This window comes from Schistocerca serialis, chromosome 9 (genome assembly GCF_023864345.2).
Source record: "Schistocerca serialis cubense isolate TAMUIC-IGC-003099 chromosome 9, iqSchSeri2.2, whole genome shotgun sequence".
Taxonomy (NCBI): Eukaryota; Metazoa; Arthropoda; class Insecta; order Orthoptera; family Acrididae; genus Schistocerca; species Schistocerca serialis.
Window position 1 is genome coordinate 31,958,014 of NC_064646.1, and position 19,529 is coordinate 31,977,542.

The 19,529-nt window shown below is 42.4% G+C and overlaps 1 protein-coding gene across 2 annotated transcripts in view; it reads right to left on the reverse strand.

Moving 5' to 3' along the window:
- LOC126419304 (acetyl-CoA carboxylase) overlaps positions 1 to 19,529 on the reverse strand; it is a 444,881-nt gene that overhangs the window by 185,844 nt on the left and 239,508 nt on the right. The window lies entirely within an intron of this gene.

Genomic DNA, 19,529 nt, shown 5'->3' on the forward strand with positions numbered 1-19,529 from the left:
AATGGGCAGTTTACAATTAGTGTATACATCAGTTCTGACTTATAGTATTGCAACATGGATGTTGCATGAAAAAATTGTTTGTTTATACGTGAATTCCTAAGGGAGCAAACTGATGAACTCATCGATCCCTGGATTTACTTACTACTGAAACTAACTTATGCTAAGAACAACACCAATGCCCGAGGGAGGACTCGAACCTCCGGCCGGAGGAGCCGCGCAATCCGTGACATGGCGCCTCGAACCAGGCGGCCATGGAAAAATTATTTAAAAACAGTGCGCTACTCAGCAAAAATGAAGATGGATTCTGGAAATTACTAGAAGAGAGAAAAAAAAGCAACAAATCGATCAGTGATGAAACTGGAGTGCACTTCTTAATTACGACTGTAATGAAAACGAAATAGAGGTTCGCAGGACATGTAGCCAGATAAATGCTTGGTAGATTGTACAAAGTAACTGTTTTACGGGGTTCCAATAGATGCACAGAGACCTAAGGAAGGAGGGCATACGACATTAGGAAACAAAGGAACAACGTAGATGAGTAAAGCACAGATAAGTCTGGAGGAGACGTTTTCCAGCGACGGATGTCAAACGGTTGACGGTAATAATGATTATAGAGGGTGGATGCGGAAAAGCCTAAGATGGGAACCCATGAACAAAAAGACATCGAGACTGTTCACAGAACATTCAAAATGTGGAAAGCAACACTTCGACTACATTACGCAAACCTGTTGGATGCTCTTTTCTGGTGTCGTGACAACTGCATAGTTTATGACAATAGTCAATAGTTCGCTTGCTGCAATACCAGAGGCGGGACTCTTAGCATTTCCAGAAGATCAATTTCCTGTAGCACTAGCTTGAGTAATACAGCCTTCTGCTTAACACTTTTTGTGTATTTTGTCGATTCCATAGATAATTTATAATCATTACTCAGCAAAGCGAAAAGAACACTTGTCGCCGGCCGGTGTGGACGAGCGGTTCTAGGCGCTCTAGTTTGGAACCGAGCGACCGCTACAGTCGCAGGCTCCAATTCTGCCTCGGACATGGATGTGTGTGATGTCCTTAGGTTAGTTAGGTTTAAGTAGTTCTAAGTTCTAGGGGACTGATGACATCAGATGTTAAGTCCCATAGTGCTCAGTCATTTGAACCATTTTTTTGAACATTTGGCCAGGTAGTAGTACTGTCGTGTTTACGCCCGAGAAACAGCGAGAGCAGCTAGTAACAGTCTGTTCATCTGCATCCAACTCTAGCTATCCGCCCCAGCTTTGCACGGTTAGCAATGAGTACAAAAGTGTTTATGATTAAGCTTTCGCTACTCTAGAGAGCTCCCATGACAAGTGATCGTAGGAGAATTAAAGTTAGTGGAAACTTTGGTAAGGATATGCGGAAGAGAGACAACGAATAAACCGTTAAAAGAAACATTTTAATTTCCACTTGAGAGACTAACATTTGTTAATTGCGTACCATGTTTACGTTCCAGGTTACATTCGTTTCTCAAAGCAACAGCCATCTGCATCGACTGTCGCGTAGAACCGCACTAGAGACTGCTCTACTGCTGCTCGAAACAACATGACAAAAGTCGTGGGGTACCTCCTAATACCGTGTCGGCCCCCTTTTGCCCGGCGTAGTGCAGCAACGACCCTTGGCATAGACTCAACAAATCCCTCGCACAAAAATTGAGCCATGTTACCTCTATTGTTGTTGTTGTGGTCTTCAGTCCTGAGACTGGTTTGATGCAGCTCTCCATGCTACTCTATCCTGTGCAAGCTTCTTCATCTCCCAGTACCTACTGCAACCTACATCCTTCTGAATCTGCTTAGTGTATTGTTACCTCTATAGCCGTCCATAATTGCTAAAGTGGTACCGGTGTAGGATTTTGTGCACGAACTGACCTCTCGATTATGTCCCGTAAATGTTCGATGGGACTCACGTCGGCCGATATGGTGGCCAAATCGTTCGCTCGAATTGTGCAGAATGTCCTTCAACCAATAGCGAACAACAGTGGTCCGGTGACACGGTGCTCTGTCATCCACAAAAATTCCATCGTTGCTTGGGAACTTTAACTCCATGAATGGCTGAAAATGGCCTCTAAGTAGCCGAACATAACCACTTCCAGTCAATGATCGGTTCAGTTGGACCAGAGTCCCTAGTCTATTCCACGTAAACACAGCCCACACCATTATGGAGCCACCATCACCTTGCACAGTGCCTTGTTAATAATTTGGATCCATGGCTTCGCGGGGTATGCGCTACACTCGAACCCTACGATCAGCTCTTACCAACTGAAATAGGGACTCATCTGACCAGGCCACCGTTTTCCAGACGTCCAGGATCCAACCGATGTCGTCACAAACCTACGAAAGGGGCTGCAGGCGATGTGCTGTTAGCAAAGGCAGTCACCTCGGTCGTATGCTGCCATAGCACATTAACGCAATGTCCTAACGGACACGTTCGTCGTACGTCCCACACTGACTTCTGAGGTTATTTCATGTAGTATTGCTTGTCTGTTAGCACTGACAACGCTGTGCAAACGCTGCTGTCGGTCGTTAGGTGAAGGCCACCTGCCCCTGCCTTGTCCATGGTGATACGCAATGCCTGAAATGTGGTTTTCTCGGCACACTCGTGACACTGTGGATCTCGGAATATTGAATTCCGGAAAAATTTCCGATATGAAATGTCTCATGCGTCTAGCTCCAACTGCCACTCCGCGTTAAGGTCTGTTAACTCACGTCTTGCGGCTTAACCACGTCGGAAACCGTTTCACACGTCTCACCTGAGTACAAATTACAGCTCCGCCAATGCACTGCCCTTTTACGCCTTGTGTGCGTGCGATACTACCGCCGTCCAGACGCATCTTGACTGTGTGTAAAAGTATTAGACACTGATGCTTGAGTTTCAACCCTACGTCGCCATATCAGTATCGGCGCCCAACAGTAAGTCATGAACGTTATTCCTTAAAGCTGGGTGCCATATGGTAAATAGTTTTTCTTCTACGCTGACTCAAGTAGCGAAAATTTAATTATGAGGGTTGGAACTTAAATAGTGGCAACTACTTATTCACAACCGATACAAAAGAGTTACAAGTTTACACCTGTTACTGTCCCTCAAAGTAGTCACCAGCGTTGTGTAGAACCCGTTGCCAGCGATGTGGAAGGCGTAGTATACCGTTAGCAGCGCCTGTTCTGTTGATGTTGTGAATGGAGCGGTCTAAAGTTATGGTGATTCTCGTGTAAGACTGTGATGGTGTTATCCTAACGCATTACGTTCCTCCACGGCAGACCGTCAATGCACAGTATTACTGTTCGTTTTTGGAGCATCACCTGCGATCAGCTTTGCAAAAGAGCGGCGACATTTTCTGCGCAACCCACAAATCATTTTGCACAACATTGCGCGGGCGCATACAGCGCAAGCTATGGCTGCCCTGTCCGGTCGATGGGACTGGGAAGCACTGTACCATCCACCATACTCCCCGGACTTAAGTCCTTGTGACTTTGGTTTGATTCCGAAGATGAAGCAACCATTCCGTGGCATTCGCTTCGAAATTGTTCCAGAGATTCGACAGGCAGCAGACCGCTCCATTCGCACCACCAACAGAACAAGCTCTGCTAACGGTATACTACGCCTTCCACATCGCTGTCAACGGGTTCTACACAACGCTGGTGACTACTTTGAAGGACAGTAACAGGTGCAAACATGTAACTCTTTTGTATCAGTTGTGAATAAATAGTTGCCACTATTCAAGTACCAACCCTAGTATAACGACCCGGTATCTACGGACTTGACACGGTTCGCGCAGCTCCCCCCGTCGGAGATTCGAGTCCTCCCTTGGGCATGGGTACATGTGTTGTCCTTACCGTAAATTAGTTTAAGTCAGATTAATTAGTGTGTAAGCCTAGGGACCGATGACATCAGCAGTTTGGTCCCATAGAACTTACCACCAATCTACGGACGCATGACTTCTGTGGCGTAGCGTTGCTTCCAGCTACTTGTATCCCACTCCAATCATCATCATGGTGTACTCGTGCTGTAATTTCCGCTGCAGTCTTTCTCAGCTTTAACATTTGGTTTGCACATTCCTTTCTTCTTCGCTTTGTTGAGTAATTCTTCTGTTTCATGTTCGTGTTTGTGTAGGCTTAAAAATAATAATTTCCGGCTTTAATTTGTATCTGCTGAACTTTGAGACTAAGTGAATTCGCGAAACGGGAATCGAAAACTACACAAGGAAACACCGATGCCAGGGTTAAATCGGAGGGATAACGAAACTGTTGACAATATTGGTGGAGTGATCGAAGTCAGTGCTGCACATACGGCAAGAAGAAACAATGCCAGGCGGACGGACACACTCATCCAGTGGCAGCCCGAAGAGAGAGGATCCACCCGCACGAAAGGCCTCCAAACCATTGCAAGGAGGACATCTTAAGAACCTCTAGCTTCAACTATCAGAAAACAGTTCGTGAAAACCACAAACGTCGGGAACTTTCTAGAACCTAGTGTTCACTTTAAGAGGCTAAATCTCATAGATTACAAATAGCTGCAAAAACATATTTTTAAAAGAAAAGAAAATTGACTCTCATCGTTCTCCACCATTCGAAGCCCCATACAGTCACTGGACGAGGAATTCAAATGTGTGTTTCTGTCTTCAGTTTGAAATATTACTCTATCTCATTGCTATCTATCAGAACCCATCGGAGAGAATTAAAGATAAAGACCAGTCCTAATTGTCCAATTGTGAAGTGACCTGTTTCCAAATTACATACAAAAGTAACCACTATTTCAGTATACATATAATTCGAAAACGATGCTTTGCTGATTAAAATTGTTCTTTTGTGAGAAACATAATATAAATGTGAAATTAATACTGTAACTACTCGAAAGAAATGTAGCACATGGTCAGGATGTACCAGTAAACCTATCAGTATAAAATTACTACAGCAAATTAAATAGAACACATAAATAAAGCACGTTAATTGAATCTCCAATATCTGTTAGCACTAAAATTCGGGCACTAGTTGATTTGTTATAAACAAATTTAGAAATGTAATTGTTACCTGTAACATAATTAGTCAGAAAATGTTATATTAACTCGTAACTAAGTTGAAAATAAGCTCACCTTGTTCAGCACTGAGATTGTTAAGTTTTTAGCGATGTGTATCTCATATTCGGTTTAACTTTTAATTGTGATTTTACATAAAATTGTAATTTTCATTGTAGGTAATTGTTAAGAAAAGTATAAATAGAGGTCACGCAGGCGCCTTGAGGCACTCGTTTTTTGGCTGGGGTTGCGAGCGAATGTATTGTAGGCTCACTCGTTTGTTGATTGTTGTGAACTCTGTGTCGTTTGATGTCAACTTTGGATACATGTGATGTAACCGGTACAGTTCACCAGGCTCGGACACCAGAGTCCTGGAAATATATTGGTATTAAAACTGCACTGTACTTTGGAATTTATTTGGGAGTCTTCCGCAATTCTTTTCATAGGCTGCACAGCGTCGAGACATGAATCCAGGAATTTTACAAAACCCCGAGAACTAAACAACTCTCAATGTTGGTAGAATTGACGTGAAAACAACAGCGCATCGACTGGGCATTTCACTAAAACAATTGCAACGCGGAGGTGGGAAAATATAAACATCTCAAGTTCGTTCGTTCTAGCCCCTTTCAATGCCTGGAATTTTTTCGGCCTGATCTTGAACCACCCAATACAGTACAAGACAAGATAAGATGTTACGTGCTCTGCAAGCCCAGTTACTCTTGTTTCATATAAAAATAAGTAACGAAGTAATTCTCAGACGAAGAAGTCAGTCTTTAATGCGAAGGTCGTTGAAGCATGCAGCCGTTCTTACAACTGTAATTACCAAGTACCTCCTGGAAAATTCTCATCTGCAACGTCTCTTGACAAGCGACTGAAACGTGATATAACTTCCACTAAAAGTTGACAATCATTCTGCAGCCGGACTTTGTCTGTTTACATTGACGGGCGTTAACTGGTGAAGGCCACTGTCAGCAAACACATCGCTTGAGATGTACTCCTATCCTTGTGTATAAGTGACGTGCATTTCGCCACAAAACAACCAACTGCTACAAAGCATACTCAAACGTTTGGTATCAGGTGCACTGGACAGGATTAAACATCTTTAGTTGTGTGCCCGTCAGGATACAATTTCAACTGACATGTAGGATACAGGTCAACTTCCTTTCACGTTTCATTCAGTTTGACGTATGTGAAGTGTTAACACATCCAAGTAGGCGCCAACCAAGGTGGATTATAACCCCCCCCCCCCTCCCGTTGGTTTGTATTAAAGGAGTGTTAAAGCAAGACAGTGCTGCTATGTGAGGTGACAAGCGACAATGTGGTGTCGATAGATGTTGCAGTTTCAGCAAAACTTCCCTTTGCTTTGACAGCACTAACCACATCACTCTTATAGTACCCTGATGACACGGAGAACTTCAGATGGGAAATTCTGCATCGAAGATGCTCCCTGATCAAGTCAGTCATCTCCGTCGGTCGCTAATGAGCACGTTGCTGCAGTACGGAATTAACTGGTAGAAAACGTTCATCAGATGGAGGAATTCGTTGGTCAGTGTGCACTTGCAATTCACGCCACGAGGGTGCGGAGGATACTACACATGGCAGCAGATTATTGGCGAAATGCCGACAAATTACCCAAGGTGTATACGAAAGCTGGGATACAGATGAATTGCCAACATTTTTAAAATACTGAAAATATGTACAACGGAGAGATTACAAATTATCTTTGCGTGATAATCATAAAGAAAATAAGCTCAGGGTCGATATGATAACCAGAGATACCGCGAAAACGCTCTTAAAGATTCAATTCATACGAAATAACGGAAGAGTTAGAATTGAGAAACACAAACTGCTTATCGGGACAGTTGCCATTTGCTCAGATTCTGACGATTAATTTGCTACTTGTACGAAAAATAGTGTCCAGATTCCTTGGTCGATTGTGTGTAAAACACAGTGTAGTAGAAAAGTGGAACTGTGGCTCGCAAGATTGTCTGCGTGTTCACGTAAGACAGTAGCATCGGAGAAATGGTGGGTGCGGTAGAAGCAAATAAGCAGCTAGCTTAATCATAGCGCGAAATGTTAGCTGTCATCCAATGAGCGGGTCTACCGTATAAGAGACGTTATTGATCGGAGGGTTGTTATTTCGAGTCCAGCATCAGTAGCGTCGCAGTTTGAGACGGAAGTTCATGCGTCACTGGTATGGAAGATTGGCAGGAAAAGATTAACTAAAAGTTCCAGCCAATGAAAATAACTGACATGCCGTGGTGTATTGCTTTCTGATCATACATTAATTACACAGTAATCTGAACCTGACTTTGCACCGAACTCTGCTCCGAGTCATTTTTTTCTACTCCTACGAAGAGATTAACGATTTGTGGTGCCTGAGGCGTGCATATACGTCGAATACTAATATACATTTTATATTCTTACATAACACACACACACACACACACACACACACACACACACACACACACACTTTTGCTTCCGAAGGGCAACATGAATGGTCTATTCCGACGACTTCATGGCAGCATTTGCTTACGGTACCGTAATTCAGATTTTCATTTACGTCAGTGTAGTGTTCCCAGTTCTCTCTATACTTTAGACTGTTTTATTTACTGAATAAGAATACTGACATAATCAATGCAGACACTGCAGAAGCAGATCTCATAAATCTTATCTCTCATTAGTGGATCCTTGATTGAGCTTTTGATGAGAGTGTCCAGTACTCTCAAATTCTGGAAGCCACGTCTCCGCCATCGTAACATCGTCATCGTCATCATGGTCATGATGCGTGGACGAAAAAGTTTTCTACTAGTTGTTTCACTATTGCTCACTCATCACACTTGTACCTCAACAAAAGCAAAACGAGGATAATGGAATGTAATCGAATTAAATCAGGTGATGCTGAGGAATTAGGTTAGGAAATGAGACACTTAAAGTAGTGAATGAGTTTTGCTATTTGGGAAGCAAAATAACTGATGATGGTCGAAGTAGAGAGGATATAAAATGTAGACTGGCAATGGCAAGGAAAGAGTTTCTGAAGAAGAGAAGTTTGTTAGGATCGAGTATAGATTTAAGTGTCAGGAAGTCGTTTCTGAAAGTATTTGTATGGAGTGTAGCCATGTATGGAAGTGAAACATAGACGATAAATAGTTTGGACAAGAAGAGAATAGAAGCTTTCGAAATGTGGTGTTGCAGAAGATGGGTAGATCGCGTAGCTAATGAGGAGGAATTGAATAGAATTGGGGAGAAGAGGAATTTGTGGCACAACTTGACTAGAAGAAGCGATCGGTTGGTAGGACATGTTTTGAGGCATCAATGGATCACCAATTTAGTACTGGAGGGCAGCGTGGAGGGTGAAAATCATAGAGGGAGACCAAGAGATGAATACACTATGGAGATTCATAAAGATGTAGGTTGCAGTAGGTAGGAGATGAAGAAGCCTGCACAGTATAGAGTAGCTTGGAGAGCTGCACCAAACCAGTGTCTGGACTGAAGACGAAGACAACAACAACAACAACACAAGAACAACAACAGCACTTGTACCATAATATGTAATTCTGTGGAAAACTGCCTGTGCTTCACATTTGTGCTTTTTTGTTCAGCTTCTCACTTTCTTGGAGGGATGTGTGGAGTGCAACGAACTATCGCCTCTTCCCTCAGCCAAAAAGATGGATGTGGCTCAGTGGTTGTGCTTTGCACCTGCACATTTAGAGTTTAAATATACGTGAAAGGGTAACAAAAATTTAAACATATCGAGTAATCTCATACAAAACAGCTCCTCCGTGAATTAGTTGAGCTAGGTGTCTGCGACTCAGCGGAAATTACGGGCGGCATTATAAAATTCCGCATGGCAGAGTTTCCCCGGGCAAGGTAAACTGGTTTCGCACAGACATAAATGAAATTTATACAAATAAAATTTCTTTTAGCTTCTGTTGTATCAGTTGCGGCATAACATAAGTCAAATGTCAATTTGATGTACGCAATAATTTTGTTAGTACGCCTTCTTCAAGTAGCAGTGTTGAACTTTTTTTTAATGGATTCACTAAGTACTATGGCCTGGTAAATTCTGCGTTTTTCGTCTAGCGTTGGTAAAAGTTGATAAGGATGCTGCTGTTTTATTTTTCAAAAGCCTGTACAGTCTTCCGAATTCAAATGTGGCCGTATTTCTCTTGAAGATGAAACACGTGAATGACGTGCCAAAACTGCAGCCATAGAAAATATCGAGAAAGAGCACCACATGCTAACTAAGGCTCGATGTTTCAAGTTCTGAAAAATAGCTGGCACCATGGGCATGTTTGAAAACAGAGATTGGTATATATTTCTTGAAGAATTAACTATGAAAAAATTATGTGCTAAATTGACGGAGCATCTGTTGAACACTAACCAAAAGAAAAATGCGAAAACTATCTCTTAGCAATGTCGGGACCCTGTTAAAAAGAAATCTAACTTGCTTTGTGCGTCGATTTGTTACTGTGGTTGATCCAATGCATCACGAGAGATACCATATCAATGGATATAAACTGGTGGCTCTGCACAATAAAAAAAGACGAACTCGATCTCGACTGCAGGTAATGTTATTGGCAGAGTTTGCTGAGTTATAACAGGGATTCTTCTTGTCAACAGCTTTGAAAAATAAAAATTAGAAACTCTCAGGTATTATCGAAGTCTTCTGCAGCAACTATAAGGGGCAGCCAAGTGAAATCGAGATAGATGGGAAAAATAAGTAAACTGTTTATTACTTCAAAAGTAATCACCATAACTGTTTATACATTTATGCCACTGAAACACAAGACGATCAATGCCTTCATCGAAAAACGTCTGCGGCTGCCTACGGAACCATGATAGTGCCCCCCGGCGTGCACCTCTTCGTCCGGAGGAAATAGACGGCCACGAGCGTTTTTCTTCAGGACTCCAACATATGGAAAATGCATGGGGAGAGATCGGGACTATATGGGAGGTGTACAAGGACTTACCAGCGAAACGTTCGCAGCGTAGTCTAAACAACGTTGCCAACATGTGGGCTGGCATTATCCTTGCAACACAATGATGTAGTCTGTCGGCATTTCTGCAAGTTTGGGCTTTATGAAACGGTTCAGTTTTTGCAAAATGTCCACGTGCCGCTGTGGGCGGTATTAAGCCCAGACGCCCGAGAATGTTGACGTACGGCAGCACTCTGTTTCAGGTTTATGTCCGCCCATGTGTTGCCAACGTTGTTTCAGATATGCTGCAGAAGTTTCGCTAGAAAGTCCTTAAACATTCTCCATACAGTCGCGATCTCTCCCCATGCGATTTTCATATTTTTGGAGCCCTGGAGGGAGACACTTGTGTTTGTCGATTTGCTTCGGACGATGAGGTGCAACTCTGAGTACAATCATAGTTCCTTAGACAACCGTCAACATTTTTCCTTGACGGCATTGACCATCTGTCCCACAGTTAGATTACTGTAGTAACAGTTATAGCGATTACTTTTGAAATAATAAACAGGTTAGTTAAGTTTTTCCATCTGCCCCGTTATCGTTTGACTATCCCTTTTAGATGATAATCCACGCGAGATGATCCAGAGTTGCAGAAGAAACAAGAAATTATCTTCATCAGGCAATACAGATGCCCTGGCAATAGAAAAGCCAATGAATTTGACGAACGAATTGTTGGAACACTCACCAACACACAAACCTTAACCTGATATTCATGGAAATCCGTGGTTGGAAAACTTTTTGCGTCAAATAGTGGAGTCATTATGGTAATTCGTAGACATGGGTTATCGCAGACGTTGCAGAATCACACGTCGTAGATGTATTCTATACAATGTAAAACAGTCGGTCAAAATTGGCCTAAATAGGGAGTACTTCGGGGGAAAAAGCACATCATTTACTGGCAGGCCGCGTTCTTTTCGGCTTGCATTCGTAAACACCGTACTAAGAAAGTAAAGCATATGGCAAGAACGGCAAAATGACTTTTTTTCTAAAGGCTCTGTTTCAGTAGTTAACAATCCCCAAATAAGGTGTTTTTTTCCCTTTGGATCTTCTCTAGTTCATTTAGCAATCTTATCTGGTACGCATCCCAGACGGCAAGCAATATTCAAATATCTACCGAACGAGGGTTTTGTAAGCCACCTCCTTTGTGGCTGTACTAAACTTCCTGAGGATTCTTCCGCTGAATGTCTGCCATCTTCCTTATCCACGATTAATTTTATGTGATCATTCCACTTTACACCTCTCCGTAATTTTTTGGTTGAGACTACTTCTAGTGATTGTTCTGCAATCGTCTCTAGCGAGGAAGCAACCGGTCGAAAGCCATGGACAAGCTGTGCTTGGCCTGTTCGCCTGCGGGTAAACTGCAAGAAGCGGGATCCTCTTGTCCCACCGTGAAGAACTGGTGAGTATGACTGTTCCCCTCGGAAGAACCCGAACTTTAAATTTTCGATGAGACACTATGCTCAAACCTCTCGCAAAGACACACTGGTGTTGGAAGAACCTTGGGCCGCGTCTACCAACACACACGCAATTTTCCCGAAGGGAATTCATCCAGTACGACATTCTAATTTGACATTCATACAAAGGTATCACGGCTGACGGTGCTCTCGCCGTTTCATTGCTGACGAGCTTTTTACATACATTTCACGTAACAAAATTAACGGAAGTTGTTAATTGATGGGAAGCAAAATTGGTGGACGAGGGAACATTCCCCAAGGGGTGTAATCTGGCTGTACCGAGTTTATTAGTTAGCTTTGTTACTAATGATAGCAGCCACGTCATCAGCTTATATTAAATTTATTGACAATCATAATTGTGTCATGACTGGTTTCGACAGCCTGTTGGCCATCTTCAGATGGCTACACCCAGTGAAAATAAGTGATTATCAAGACCATCATTAAATTTTGCCTGCCTGCTCTCAACTATATCTACATGATTGCTCCGTAATTCACATTTAAGTGTTTGGGTTGGCGTTCACAGAACCCCGCTCAGACTATTTCTCTACCAAATACGTTGAGAAAAAGAGCTGAAATGAAATATGTGAACTGTGTCCATTTCAATGGTGCCCCATGCACTTTACGGTCCAGACCTGGCACCGTGCGGCTTTTTCCTACAAACGATCTTATGGAACATAGTGATTATAATGAAAGTCTGTCAGTGAAAGCTTCAGAGGCGATTCTGAGGAGCATAACATAGAACGGCCTACACCACGTGGACTGACAACGAGTAATCTGGAAAGCGTAACAGCGGTGCTCAGCTATGGCACGAGCTGCAAGAGAGGTCTTGTGTGTCACGGTGTGGTTTACTGTTAAAATTCCGTGAGAAGAGTCCCCGTACGTATATCTCCCGAAAAGACGGTGAACTTGAAATGAGAAAAAGTCTAGTTAACACGGAGGCTTACCAATAATCATTCTTCCCCGGATCCATTAGTGACTGGAACAGGTAAGGGAGGTAGTGACAGCGGTATAATACAACAAAATACACCCCCCCACCCCCCCGCCACACCACAAAGTCGAGATGTTGACTGACAAGAAAACACGTTCCCTTCGGCTGACCAGATACATTTAACTTCAGGGAAAATAGGAGGTTCATGACAACTTCAGTAAAAACTTAAAATTTTCTTCTGTTTTTCTACATTATATGCACTCTTTTCTACATTACTTACGACGATTACTATGTTAACGCTACTATCAAAAACTGAGCGAAGTTTTCTTTCTATTTCCTGTCTATAAGTTGTAATGCTTCGTGGCGAGGAAGTACCAGCAGTTTCTGTTCATTTACTGACTACGCAATGCGTACAGTTCGCTATGAGTCATTAGTATACAACAGTTTCCATATGTGGGTGGATAGAGTTACACGGGAACAATGACTGTTTTGGACTGATTACATTTATCGCAACTCTTATTAACGCCAGCTCGTTTCTATTTACTGTGCTGCTGTATATCTGGTTTCTCAAATATATTTATGACTACGGTCATCTGCGGATGGGGACAATAATCACATAGCTCGTCTTCTCATCTTATTGGAAGACGTTCCATTTGTTTACAGGGAGTTCACATCTGCATAAAATTGTCAGGAAATGCGAAAGACTTGAAAATGTCAGCACTTGGCGCAAAGACTGACAGCTGGTGATCAACGTAAATTTGTTTAATGTAGAAAGCGTAAATAAGTGAAAGGGTCTGATACCATTTGACTAGACAATCAGCAATAAATTAATAGACTCAGTCAAAAGCGTTGTGTGTGTACAAGTACAGGAGACCATCACTAATTCGGAATTCAATATAATTCGGACTGGTTTTTATCGTGAAGTCAAACGTCACCTTACTAAACCGTACATCATTCGCGTCAAGCTCGTTTATCGTAAAACGATGAACGCATCCCGTCGCTTCCCAGTGGCTTTATAGTAGAGTCTGGCGTAGCTAAGTCGACTTTTAACGAGATTAAAATAAAATATCAGTAAAACTTTGGAATTTGTTCTAAAACACAACGAACTAGTGGGAAAACGAAAACGGACAACTGTATCAAATGGGATCATAATTGATGATGCTGCGCAGACCTGTTACAAACGACAACCTCTGTACAATTCCTCTAGTTTTTATTTAACTGCTACATACACTGCATGTAACATTTCTAACTGCAGCTCAAGGTAACTATTTTAGAAAACATTTCTATAATTCGGATTTTCAGTTACTGAGATTTCAATGTATCTGTCTCGAGCGACTAAATGTACGATGAGCACAGACATTTATCCTGTGGAAAGATGGGCGACAGGTTGAAATTTATCAGAAGAATCTTAAGGAATTCTAATGCATCCACGAATGAGGTTAGTTACAGTACCCTCTCTAGACCAGTTCTTGAATTTTTTTCGTCGGTTAGGGACCGACGCCAAGTAGGTTTTACGGAAGAGATGGAATATTCAAAGAGCAGCAGAACACTTCGTTACGGCTGCGTTTAGTCAGCGCGGGAGCGTCACAGACATGCTCGGAAAACTACAGGGTAACTATGAAATCCAAGAAACATTTTAAACAATCGGCTACTTGGAAAAAAAGTGTGGAAAATACTTTGTAAGCGATTACGAGTGAAGTCGTACATAACATAATAAAGGATACAGTACGTGAAAGACACACTCTCAAAGCAAAGTTTTTAGCTTGCTGCCAGCAAGTTAGTATGGAAAAATCGCCGACAAGGTCACCATCGACCGCAGTTGCTCAAAATGTCAGCAAACCAAGCAGAGAAAGCATTCTATGCGCTAGAATTTGCCCACTGCCAATCGATAGGACATGTGCAAAGAGCTTTCCGTGGAGAGTTTCACAAGACACCGCCAGTTTATAAGGGCACAGGGAAGTGGTACAATAAATTCGAGGAGGATTGTTTTTTGTACCATGCAAAACGTTCGGACCGACCGGGCGTGTCAGAGAAGACGGTAGACCCTTTGAGGGACATGATGGTGAGAAACCCACAAAGTCCAATCGAGCTAGTGTATAATTTAATATCCCGCAGCCAACAGGGTGGAAAATCCTTCGTAAGCGATTAAGGGTGAAGCGGTACAAATTGCAGCTCCTGCAAGCCGTAAACCGTGACGACAAATTGCGTCTTCCTGCAGTTCTGCTTTGATATGCAGAACCACTTTGAAAATAACGACCTCACTAGAAAATTAACCTTCAGTGAAGGAGCCACTTTTTATCTTTCGGGAATGGTTAGCCTATACAACATATGCATGTGGGAGACAGAGGAATCCACAAGTAACACGTCAGAGATTTCGAGAAAATTAACACGTTCTGTCATTATCGGCTTTGGAGGTTGCATGGTCAGCGAACCATTGAATAGATGATTTCGATCCGCTTACTGAGTCTACGTAAAGCCAAAACTTCTTACGATTTTCAGTCAGATCGTTTAGCAAAATTTTGCTTTGGAATTTACTGTATACTTCTCACAACACTCACGCTCATTTGGCTTCTTTCATCTTCTGTTTGTCTACGAGCTTTGACTTCGCTTTGATCGGAGATGAAGCTCTAACACGACTACTGAACGACGGTGGGTCTTTTCCATCCCTCACAACCTTGCTCGGCACATACTTGTCTAAGGCGCATTGTAAAACGCTTCTGAGATTTACTCATTTGTGCTCCACATCTTATAGGACTTCGCGGAGACATTGCTTAACCCCAGCTTAAAGGCTGGTTTCAGAAAGAAGTTTCCACTCTGCAGCAAACCGTACCACGCTTAATCACAAATTCCAAATGGTTCAAATGGCTCTGAGCACTATGGGACTCAACTGCTGAGGTCATTAGTCCCCTAGAACTTAGAACTAGTTAAACCTAACTAACCTAAGGACATCACAAACATCCATGCCCGAGGCAGGATTCGAACCTGCGACCGTAGCGGTCTTGCGGTTCCAGACTGCAGCGCCTTTAACCGCACGGCCACTTCGGCCGGCCACAAATTCCACATACGAGGTTTATTACTATAACGCTTACAGTGTTTATTTTTTAAAATTTATCTTTCAGGAGCTATAAGGTTGTCCGAGAGTTAGATATTGTCACGATAGTACCTTAGAACGATATTAGAGTATGAATGTTAACAAAATTAACACAAAGTGAATGGAATGTAAGCGACTTGAATTAGGTGATATTGAGGGAATTTGATTACGAAATTAGTCACTAAATGTAGTAGATGAAGTCTGAAAGTTGGGGAGCAAAATAACTGTCGTGTCGATGGCTGAAATAGCGAGAATATAAAATACTGACTAGCATTGCCAAGAAAAAGAGAAATTTGTTAACATCGAATATAAATGTGTTAGATGGCCATTTCAGGAGGTATTTATCTGGAATGTAGTGTTTTACGGAAGTGAAATGGGGATCATAAATAGTTCAGACAACAAGAAGAAAGAAGCATTTGAAGTGTGTACTACAGAAAATGTTGAAGATTAGGTGGATACATCGGGTGACTAATAAAGAACTACTGACCCGAATGGAGGGAAAAAAAGAAATTGATGACACAACTTAACTAAACGATGGCATCCGTTTGTAGGACACATCCTGAGACGACAGGTAATTGTCAGTCTGGTAATGGAGGGGGTGCAGATGGCGGCGCGCAGCAGTACGTATGGAGGGAAGTGAAGTGGGCAAACATTGTAGAGGGAGACCACAGCTTTTTCACTACAGGTAGATTCAAATAGATGCAGGTTACAGTGGTTACAAAGAGATGAAAAGGCTGTACAGGATGGAGTAGCGTCTACAGCTGCATCACATCAGTTTTCTGACGCTTCTGCTGCGTATTTGAGTGCCTTCTGGATTTTTAAAAGATCTGCATTTGTGGTCGCTGTTATTGAAGCTAATATCATCCAACCTGAACTTTCATTGCATTCATGAGAGCACTTCCGGTTAACTGATGAAATTCACAAACTGTAGCACTCGTTGACACATGGCACCACGGTCCTGTGGTCACAGCTTAAAGTCCTGAAGCGTGAAGTTCTCTTTCGTCCTGAGAAGTTTAATGTGTTGTTGCCGGTAGCTGCTAACGAGTTCTTTCGTCATTGGCTTCCGAAGGTGACGGCAGCGCGTTATCTTACGTCAGGAAGCTTTTCCCAAGGGTCAAAGTCAACACAGATTTACCGTTCTACACGGAGCTCGCTGGTAACGACGCGATGAGTGGCAACAAATGATGCTGTCAACACGTTGTTATCAAACGTGAACGTGAACGTGCACCATCTCAACCATCTTCGCTATCGTTTAGTAAACCCAAAAGGGAGCCAAGGTCCGCTTCAAACTGAACATTCAGCGATGCAGGATTCAATTAAAATAGGCCACCGCAAACTGCTTGCAATCGCGACGGCAAAGGCAAAGACAAGTAACAGGAATTTAGCAAGTATCTAACGAAAGGTAATCAGTATTTGCAGTAGAAATAAACGAGGCCCTTCGAATAGCACAAAAGCATTTTGTGTGTGTTTGTGACAATATGAGCAAATAATATAAACACGTATTCAATTTACAACACAAGGATAGGAGACAAGGGACTAACGTCTCGTCGATAGCAAGGTCATTAGAGACAGAGCAATAGACCAGATTGGAGGAAAGATGGAGAACGAACTTTAACGTGTTCTGTTTTGAGGAATTATTCTGGCATTTCCCATAAACAAATTAAGGAAACCACAGAACGTCTACATCTGGATGGTCGGACGGGCTTTGAACCGCCGTCTTCCTGACTCAGAGGCTGGTGTGCTAAGCACCGCGCCACCTCTCTCGGTGGGATCACATGGTGTATCTAATACAGTTTAATTTATTCTGTTTCAAAATAGCTCGGCGTGTTACAATATTGCTACCGCTCTTCATTTTCTACTTACCGCTACGCTAAGCACTAACGTCTGACACACGATTCTGAAAGACGACTGTCGTCTTTTTTCCTCTAATATGCTACGGTACTAGTCTGCTCCGACGCCATGCTAGCCAAAGCAGCCAATATTATGGTGTGGAAGCAAATCAAACAGTTTCCATGAAAGAATTTAAGAGATACCCGTCCCAGTTGTTTATTTTTAATTGGAGTGCGATTAGCTTATGATTAACGGACCGGCTTACGTCCCGAGCATCTTACACACTGCCAGACCAACGCTAAACCATCTTTGATAATCTGCCTGTTGTTTACAGTATACGAGTAGGCCCCTAGTGTCAGTCACCTCGGACTCGGAATTAATAGGCAAGATTAAGACCGAAAAAAGGCGTGCCTCAGAGCGAAAAGCAAATTTTAGCAAACACAAGTAAGTAAAAGTTGGCTAAGATCTGAAATCTTCGAAAATTAGTATATGAAACAAATTTTGTATGTTTATGTAAAGCCCTTAAGAAGTGCAGAAATGTAACATTACGCAGTACTCGTATGTGGCAACAACTGACTCCGGTGGGAATAAATTGTGCGGGTGTGAAAGTTTCTAGAGTTCGTCCACCGCAATGTGGTGGCGTCGCGTCCTTGCAGGAATCCGCGCACACGTAGCGTTGAGCGCCGCTCGATGAAAATTATTCGAGGCACTGCACCGCTCTCTAGCCGGAAAACGTTTATTGCCGGACGACGATCAATGCTTGTGAGACAGGCCTAATAAGGATCGGCAGCCTCATTTGGGCCCACGAGACAAGGTTAATATGGTTACTACCATAAAACCAATGATTACATACTCCGTAGTAATCTAAACGGGTCTACACACGAGAGACAGATGGCAGCGATCCGTGGTATGGGCGACCGATCGCTTCGTAGAGCGCAAGTGTGTCGGCAAATCGCAGCGATCTGTCACTGATCGCTGGTAGTATGGAAATCCCTGGCAGTCTGGTGGTTCGCAAGGGATTCGTGCAAGCAATTGCCTGCTTGTCTGGTTAGCAGCGGTATGTGGCAATATGGCTGCGACTCGTTTCTCTATTTAACAAGAGTAGTTGTGCAGTTTTGTTTCGTTTCTCGTTGCCCAAGTTGAGTAACAATTTAAAGTTATCCAGGGACCACGAACTACTCTGAGAAGCGAAGTGGAAGCCGGAGTTGCCATTTACATTAAGAAATAATACGAAATACACCCTCCGATTTTGCGGTGATCAGAATTTTCAAGTTCGTGTAATAGATCTGATTGGAAGTTCATATTAATGGTCGCGATACAACGGGATCCATCTTATGATTCTGAGTTATTTATGAAATGATTACATGCATTATTAAAGTTTTTAACTTCTAAACAATGCGTCATGCGTATCTATTGTACGTAACGTTAAAAAGGCATTTTAAGTTAAATGTTCTGGACAAATCTATTATACAGAAATATTCAAGTCCCTTGTCATTTCCTATAATCCAGTTCTCCTTTATACAATTTATAACAAGAGTTATGGTAATCACTAGAGCTGATGTTGACAACATCTCTACAGATACATCGAGCAAACTGTGTAAAAACTTGCAGTTACACTATAACATTAATGAATAAAAAAAGGAATTGAAGACTAATAAACGTGAGACAATTTGAAACGACACTCTGTAAAGCTGTACACAAACCATTTGGCATTAGTGAGAAATATAATATATTATGTCAAGTATACTAACGCGAATTCTTTACAGAGGAATGGAAAAACTGGTAGAAGCTGACCTCGGGGAAGATCAGTTTGGATTCTGTAGAAATATGGGAACACGTGAGGCAATACTGACCCTACGACTTATTTTAGAAGCTAGATTAAGAAGAGGCAAACCAACTTTTCTAGCATTTATAGACTTAGAGAAAGCTTTTGACAATGTTGACTGGAATACTCTCTTTCAAATTCTGAAGGTGGCAGGGGTAAAATACAGGGAGCGAAAGGCTATTTACAATTGTACAGGAACCAGATGGCAGTTATGAGTCAAGGGGCATGAAAGGGAAGCAGTGATTCGGAAGGGACTAAGACAAGGTTGTAGCCTATATCCGATGTTATTCAATCTGTATATTGAGCAAGCAGTAAAGGAAACAAAAGAAAAGTTCGGAGTAGGTATTAAAATCCATGGAGAAGAAATAAAAACCTTGAGGTTTGCCGATGACA